Below are 9,164 nucleotides of genomic sequence, written 5' to 3'. Positions count from 1 at the left end.
AGGATGGATGATTGTTTTGATGTGTTCTTGGATTCTGTTATCAAGAACTTTATTGAGGATTTTTACATCAATATTCATAAGGGATATTGGTCTGATGTTTTCTATCTTTGTTTATATCCAGGTACTTCACCGAAGCTGTTTGTTGGGTCTTTTTGTGGTTTAGGTATCAGAGTAATTGTGGCTTCATAGAATGAGTTGGGTAGAGTACCTTCTGTTTCTATTTTGTAGAATAGTTTGCGAAGAACTGGGATTAGATCTTCTTTGAAGGTCTGATAGAACTCTGCATTAAACAAATCTGGTCCTAGGCTTTTTTTGGTTGGGAAACTATTAATGAGTGCTTCTATTTCTTTGGGGGATATAGGGCTGTTTAGTTCATTAACCTGATCTTGATTCAACTGTAGTAGCTGGTATCTGTCTAGAAACTTGTCCATTTCATCCAGGTTCTCCAGTTTTGTTGAGTATAGCCTTTTGTAGAAGTATCTGATGGTGTTTTGGATTTCTTCAGGATCTGTTGTTATGTCTCCTTTTTCAGTTCTGATTTTGTTAATTAGAATGCTTTCCCTGTGCCCTCTAGTGAGTCTGGCTAAGGGTTTATCTATCTTGTTGATTTTCTCAAAGAACCAGCTCCTCGATTTGTTGATTCTTTGAATAGTTCTTCTTATTTCCACTTGGTTGATTTCGCCCCTGAGTTTGATTATTTCCTTTCGCCTACTCCTCTTGGGTGAATTTGCTTCCTTTTGTTCTAGTGCTTTTAGGTGTGTTGTCAAGCAGCTAATGTGTGCTCTCTCTAGTTTCGTTTTGGAAGCACTCAGAGCTATGAGTTTTCCTTTTAGAAATGCTTTCATTGCGACCCATAAGTTTGGGTATGTTGTGGCTTCATTTTCATTGAACTCTAAAAAGTCCTTAATTTCTTTCTTTATTCCTTCCTTGACCAAGGTATCATTGAGAAGAGTGTTGTTCAGTTTCCACGTGAATGTTGGCTTTCTACTATTTATTTTGTTATTGAAGATCAGCCTTAGTCCATGGTGATCTGGTAGGATGCATGGGACAATTTCAATATTTTTGTATCTGTTGAGGCCTGTTTGGTGACCAATTATGTGGTCAATTTTGGAGAAGTTACCATGAGGAGCTGAGAAGAAGGTATATCCTTTTGTTTTAGGATATGACATCCAGAGACTGCCCCATATGGGGATCCATTCCACATGCAGACACCTAAGCCAGTTACTATTGCTGATGCCAAGAAGTGCTTGCTAACAGGTGGAGCTTGATAGAGTTGTCTCATGAGTGGCTCTGCCAGATCCTGACCAATACAGATGCAGATGCTCCTATCTAAACATGGGACTTAGCACAGGGACCCCAATGGAAAAGTTGTGGAAGCACTGAAGGAGTTGAAGGGACCCTGTCTGGATCAGTGGGAGGGGAGGCCTCTGGTCCTATGAAGGCTTAATGCCCAGTGTAGAGGAATGCTAGGGCAGTGAGGCAGGAATGGGTGGGTAGGGGGAACACCTACGAAAAAGAAGGGTAAGAGGATTGTGATGGTTTGTATATCCTTGGACCAGGGAGTGGCACCATTTGAAGGTGTGGCCTTGTTGGAATAGGTGTGACCTGGTTGGAATGGGTGTGTCACTGTGGGTGTGGGTATAAGATCCTCACCCTAGTTGCCTGGAAGTCAGTCTTCCACTAGCAGCCTTTGGATGAAGACATAGAACTCTCGGCTCCTCCTGCGCCATGCCTGCCTGGATACTGCCATGCTCCCACCTTGCTGATAATGGACAGAATCTCTGAACCTGTAAGCCAGCCCCAATTAAATGTTGTTTTTTATAAGACTTACCTTGGTCATGGTGTCTGTTCACAGCAGTAAAACCCTAACTAAGACAAGGATATAGGATAGGAAGATTCCAGAGGAGGAACTGTAAAAGGGGATAATATTTGCATTGTAAAATAATAAAATATCCAATTAAAAACTTGGATATAAAATAATAGTGACTAGTGGGTTCATGATAAATCATGTTCAAATATAGGTCTTGGATTATTCTAAGTAGGGACACTGCGTTTTAGTTACTAAGAAAACTACAATCTCAAGTTTTACTATGAGTAAATAAAAGTGTTCAAACAATAAACATGTATCCAAAAAGATTATCAATACATATGATTCAGATTAATATCAGGATCTCCTTTAGGAAATGGGAATTTTCAGCTAATCCCTTAGTTGCAGCAACAATAAAAATAATGTCAAAAATCTTCTCCACACTGAGAATTTATTCCATGGCAACTAAAATTGGAATCCTGAAGGTGCACCCTGGGTGATCAGCCTCTGAAATGGAAATCCTCTTAGCAAATGTCTGCCATGATTCAATGAAGTACTAAGAATGAAGAGACAACTAGTCCCATAGATGTGTCTAGAAATATTATATTTCACTAATATGTTAATAAAAGAGGAATGCTGTGAGGTGGGACAAGAGTCAAACAGAATTGTGAGGGGACATGTGGGGTGAATTTAGCAAATATGACTAATGTTTCCTATGGAGTTGCAAGGAAAGAAAGAATTAAGACTGAAAGCCAGCAGTGTAAATATCCTGGAGGGGAAGATTTTTAGTGTAAGTGTCTTAATTAGGGTTTTATTGCTGTGAACATACACCATGATCAAGGCAAATATTATAAGGGGTAACATTTAATTGGGGCAGGGTTCCAGATTCAGTGATTCAGTCCACTATCATCATGACAAGAAGCATGGAAGTGTACAGGAACACATGATCCAGAAGGAAATGAGAGTCCTACATGTTGATCCAAAGACAAACTGGAGAGACTGTTTCTTCCCCACTAGGCAAAACTGCTAAAAGCAATGTGGCAGATGACAAATTAGGGAAATGACTCAACAGATGAGTGGATGAATGGGTATTATCTCAAAAACATCAGCTCCAGACCAATTTGATTTAGGATCAGCAGCACAGGAACAAGAGCACACACTGTCCCTCTACTTGACATGGTCCTTTGTGATTCATAGACTTCCTCCCTCATTTCAAAGACTTCCCTGCAACTGAAGCAATTTTTCACCTTTCATCTATCCAAAGCACTCCAACTTCTGAATGTATGGGTTTCCGTCAACACTTTTCAGCTGAGTTTATTTTTAATGTTGAACCTTAGGGATAAAAATCACTAAAGTGGGGGTTAGCCTAGCAAGTGAGACTCTGAGTGCTCACCAAGTGCTACATCAATGCAAGCAATTTCTAGACATCTAGACAATATTAAATAACTCACAGGAGAAGAACTTTTGAAAAGCAATCGGGTATGTGTCTGTGCCACAGACCCTTTGGGTCCCTTGTCTGCATTGAACAGGTCTCTGGGTGCAGATGGACAAGGAGTTGGCGGGAATGACAGACAGACCAACAGGCGAGATAGTGTAGAATCTGAATGTATTTTATCAGGTCGAGCATCAAACTTTTTATACTGCAGAATAGTAAGAAACCAGATGAGATACAATCCACCAAGTTACAGTGATGCAATACAAAAGGAATGTATACATCAAAAGAAGGCAGGGACCAGGCTGCTGCCACTAAGAAGGGAGCCAGGTGTAAAGCTAGTCTATTGTTAAGCCCTTCACTAGGGGTTCTACTTTAGCCGACCTTCTCAAGAATACTGCAATACCACAACCCTCCTATTTCCTGGGCCCTGATAATTTCTAGAAACTTTTAAGTATCTGTGGAGAATCTCCATTTGTCAGAAGAATACACGAACTTGCTTCTAATATGCAATGTAGCCTGTACTGAAGATTTCTATCTCAGTGGTTTTCCCTGGCTCTTTCATGGTAAACACTCTGCAGACTAGCCTTGACCTGCTTTGGCTCCATCTTTTGTAAAGCTTAATTCGTTACTGAATAGGTAACTTCCTGTCTGCATTCCTATCAGATTCCAAGCTCCTTGGCCCTGAAACTTTGAAACACTGGTGGACACTTATATATGTCAGAATTCAATCTTAAAAGACACTTATAATAAGATAATACTAAAAGAGAGCACGTGGATCCATACACCAGACTAAAGTGGGGATAGGGTATGAGTATACGGGTTAATGAGAACTCCAACACTCCAGGAGGTGAATTTCCATGAAACTCTTTGCCCCATAAGTGCTCCCAGGCATCTTGGCCTGCCAAGCAAACTTCACGGGAGTGTGCATAGCATGTCTGGATATCTCACTACTAATTTTATGATTCCAGGGTGTAGAAACTTGTACTACTGTGATTTTCCTAAGGCAAAAATATAAAACCAGATTTTTCTTTAGTAACACAGGTGGTACATGATACAACAGCATTTAAACAACAGACACAACAATTCTGCCTCTCTTTGGCCTATATTGAAACATCTTGTGGTGTAACTACTCAGTCTTTTTAGGAACATGAAATGCATCTGGACCTCCCAGATACCAGGCTAAACATAGTTCTTAGTACATACTCTGGACAGTACTCTGAAACTTATTGGAATTTAAAAATAGAGCAATCCTATGATCTTGAGTAACACAGATATTTTCCAGTATATATGGCAATCAATTATCTGTGATGGATTTTAGTGAGCACACCTACTAAGTGGCAGCCTAATTGTTTGTTCATAACATTTTCTTTCCATTCAATGCCATCTAAGCTTTCTCTGAGAACAAATATTTTATCAGAATGTTTTTGATGTCATTTACTTAAAAACATGTAACAGGTTTCTGATACTGCAAAATAAATTACCACAAAATAGGATTGTAGGGAATTTGTTTGTCATAAGATAGTCTACTGTTGTGCTCACCTTGTCCAGCAAGAAAAAAACGCAACTCGGTGGGATTCTTCTCAACAGCCTTTATTTCAGGAACACCTCCATGCTATGGGGGAACTCTGGAAACCCCAGGCGGACTGCCTATATCTATCCCAGCACTGGGGAGAGCTACATGTCCTCCTGGGATTCATCAGTCTGTTGGCACTTTGATATGTAACACCCGCTCGGGAGGGGCTGGCACCAGATTCGGGCTGACACCTGTGCAATGGCGTTGTTTAAGGCTCCAGTGTACCAGAGGTTGGTGCCATCTTTTAGGCATTTGGCTGCCTACATCTCCCCCTTTTTTGTTTAATAATATGATGCTGGACTAGGTCTGGGCAAGTCTGTCCATCAGCTACGGCTCCTATCTTAGGTCGATCTTTTCATATCACAGCCTTACCCGTTCTAGGGTTACCCTATAGCCACTGGGTCCCGTGTGTTAGGTTGGTCTGTGCATAAGGAAAGTTGCCTGTCTCTGGATACTGCAGTGTTGTGTGACAGTAACTGCTAAATGACCTAGGGCGAACTCTACAAAAGAGGAACTAAACTTCAGGGGAGACACCCTCTTTAATCGCCATCAATGCTTGGTACACCACTGCCTTATATTGAGCGTGCTCTCGTTTGAATCGACACAACAGCCAGACACAAAAGACACAACCCAGGAGGACCACTGCTCCCCAGGCCAATATTCCCGCCCACTCCTTAAAATATGAGAAGGCATTGGTGATCCAGGAGGTGAAGTCCCCCCAAGGTGATGGGGTCTAGTCGAGTGCTGTTGAGTTTGGCAATCTGGGGGAGCAGCTTTCTGGACAACTGCTCCGCTCTAGCCGAACAAATTTCTACTCAGATAAGAGGTGAATCTGTTTAAGAGACTGAGAGAAATTAGTTTATACAACTTTATACAAGGGGCACCTAATGGGCATAGGTGACAAACATTTCAACATCTACTATAGGCACAAAGGTGAGAAATTTCACAACCACAGCAGTATACCCTGCCAACATTCTGCTAAAAAACATGTCCTTCCGGAACTATTACAATCTATATCTTTTTCGGGGGGAGCAATTTTTGTGTCAGCCTCTCTGGTACCCAAATCGGGTGTTCTTGACTTTGTAGAAAAACACAAACAGCTGCCCTGGATCTCAAAATAATGGGATCTGGGTCATACCATTTTCCAGTTAGGACATCTTTCCATTTGACATCCTGTTTAAGGATAGGCGAGGTCATGGCATGCCTATCTGCAGTCGAACGACCATGTTTGTCCAGAATTAAAAAATTTAAAGTAAAGAAGGCTAAAGATAATTGTTCTTTGGGTGGCTGGCCATCGGCAATTCCCCCTTTTGTTTTTGTAAGAGTTCTTTTAAGGTTCGGTGTGCTCTTTCTACAATGTCTTGGCCCTGTGGATTGTAGGGAAGGCCAGTAGAGTGACTAACCTGCATTATTTTGTAAAAGGTTTGGAATGATTTTGATGTATATGTGGGGCCATTATCAGTTTTTAAACTATCTGACCTTCTCCAAGCTGCCCAGGCTTTTAGGCAGTGGCTAACCACATTGGGGGATTTCTCACCGGACATGGGGGAGGCAAAAATGACACCTGAACAGGTGTCAATTGAAACATGAACATATTTTAATCTTTTAAATGCTGAGACATGAGTAACATCCATTTGCCACAGTTTTTGAGGAAGCAATCCGCAAGGGTTAATACCAACATGAGATGGGTGGTGAAATTGTACACACTGTGGGCATTGTAACACCACATCTCATGCTGAGGCTCAAGAGATATCAAATTTTTGTTGAAGTGTAGTAGCAGGAACATGATACAATCGATGAAAATCTTTTGTAAGCTCCAGTGGGGTGGCATGAAAAATAAATTCCATGCGAGTGATAGCATTCACTAAGGCGTTTCTTTTTGCCATAGGGCCTGGTAAGGTAGAGTGAGCTCGTATATGTTGAATAAAGAATTTCTGTGTTTTTTTCCAAATCAATTTCTGTAACTCTAATAAGATGGTGCACACAGGGCTGGTAGGTCTAATGGGTCCTGTAATTTTTAATGCATATACTGCATTTACTACATAAGTCGAATCAGAGACTAGATTAAAAGATTCCTTAAAAGCTTTGAATACTACTAACACAATTTTACATTCAGTAAGTTGTGGGGTGCCAGGATTGTATTAAAAAAGAACGGGCTTTTGAGAATTAACTATATAGGCAACAACACCTGTGTTAGAACTATCTGTATAAATATCCAATGCACCCGATATGGGTTTAGATGCTGTGACTCTGGGGAAAATCACTGGATGTTCACTAAAAAATTGTAGCAAAGGATCTTTTGGATAATGATTACCTAATTCCTCATCAAAACTACAGCGCAATAGAGCCCAATCATCTATGAAAGAACTGAGAATCTGTATTTGATTAGCATTATAAGGTGTAATGAGTTTTGAGGGGGTGCTCCAAAATGTTGAATACATGAATTAATGCCCAAAATCGCTAATTGAGCTACAGCAATGGGATAATATTTCAGGGTTTTATTGGGATATACATGAGGATAAATCCACAATAGAGGACCTGACTGTCACAACACTCCTGTTGGTTGACGGAATGTCTTTAAAATGCATAAGAGGATGTCCTCTCCCTCTTTCCATCTATAGAGTTTGGCCTTTTCTAAACACCTTTCTACCTTTTCTAATGCTACTCGGGCCTTAGGGGTGAGAGCACGAGGTGACAAAAGCTGTGGATCACCCTTCAATATATCAAAAAGAGGGATTAATTCAAAATTTGATAGCCTCATATATGGACGAATTCGATTTTTATCACCTAGCAATTTTTGGAAATCTTTTAATGTTTTTAAATGATCTTTATGTAATTCTATCTTTTGAGGTGTAATAAAATGTGGAGTAATTTGTGCACCCAAGAACTCTCCTAAATTTCCCATTTGAACTTTATCAGGAGCTATAAATAATTGTTTTATTTTTAATTCGTTTACTAGCTTAATATAGGTTTTATCTAAACTTTTTTTATTATTTGAGGCAAGAAGGACATCATCTACATAATGTACTATCCTTAACTTTGAGAATGTATCACGGACAGGTTGTAGGGCTTCTCCTACAAAAAGTTGACACATAGTAGGACGGTTTGTCATCCCTTGAGGTAAAATTATCCATTGATACCATTTATCAGGCTCTTCATTATTTACAGAAGGAAGAGTAAAGGCAAAGCGCTCACTATCACACAATGCAAGGGGAATAGAGAAAAAACAATCTTTAATATCAATGATTATAATAGGCCACTCTTTGGGCAAATTAGAAAGTAGGGGCAGACCCCTCTGTATGGGGCCCATAATCTGTATTTGATTGTTAATGGCTCGAAGATCATGCAGGAGCCTCCATTTGCCTGATTTTTTCTTAATCACGAATATGGGTGTATTCCAAGGTGACTGGGAAGGTTGAATATGTCCTAATTTTAATTGTTTTTCTATGAATTCTTTGGCAGCTACTAATTTTTCAGAGGAAAGAGGCCATTGAGGAACCCATACAGGCTCCTCTGTTTTCCAAGTAATGGGTATACCACCCTCAACGGCCCCTAGGAAAAACCCAATCCCTTTTTATCTTGTTTAAACTTTGTAGGCACTGACCTAGTCATGTCTTGTAATGACTTTCTTAACTCTTTTCTTGGGGTGTAGCCCATATTAGCCATAATTTCTCGGGCCTGTGGGGAATACTCATTAGTTAGTATAAGATCCATTTGGGTTAAGACATCCCTATCCCATAGGGTTACAGGAATATTCACAATATAAGGAAAAATTTTTCCTGACTTACCTTCCTCATGGTTTTAAGTCAATTCCTTAGCACTTATAAGGGGAGCAGTCTTATAACCTAGACCGCGGAGGCTTTGAGATGATGTTTGTGAAGGCCATTTTGGCGGCCAATCATGAGCGGAGATAATCCTGCAATCTGCACCTGTGTCTAGCAACCCCAGAAAGGATTGTCCTTTAACTTCTAAAGTTAACATGGGGCGATCTCCTAATTCCATTGATAAGAAAGTGAACCGAGAACCTGTAGAACCTAGTCTACTCTCTCCTCTTATTTTATTATTTGTTGGAAAATGTTTATGCAAACTTGGCAATAGTAATAATTGAGCAATTCTATCTCCTGGCAGATAGCTGAAATACGACTGGGGGTGGCCACTAAGATTTTTAAAACCCCCGTATAATCCGGATCAATCACTCCAGGGGTAATTTGTAATCCTTTTAAAGCAGAAGATGAACGGCCAAGCAATAGTCCTACAGTATCTTTGGGAAGGGGCCCTTTAAAATCTGTATCTATGGGCTCTACCCCCATCTGTGGGATTAATACGAGTCTGGTGGTGGAGTGGATGTC

The sequence above is a fragment of the Mus caroli genome, unplaced genomic scaffold (assembly GCF_978045245.1).
Source record: "Mus caroli unplaced genomic scaffold, Mus_caroli_1 scaffold_4, whole genome shotgun sequence".
In the NCBI taxonomy this organism is placed as follows: domain Eukaryota; kingdom Metazoa; phylum Chordata; class Mammalia; order Rodentia; family Muridae; genus Mus; species Mus caroli.
Note: the sequence above shows the minus strand (reverse complement) of the source record.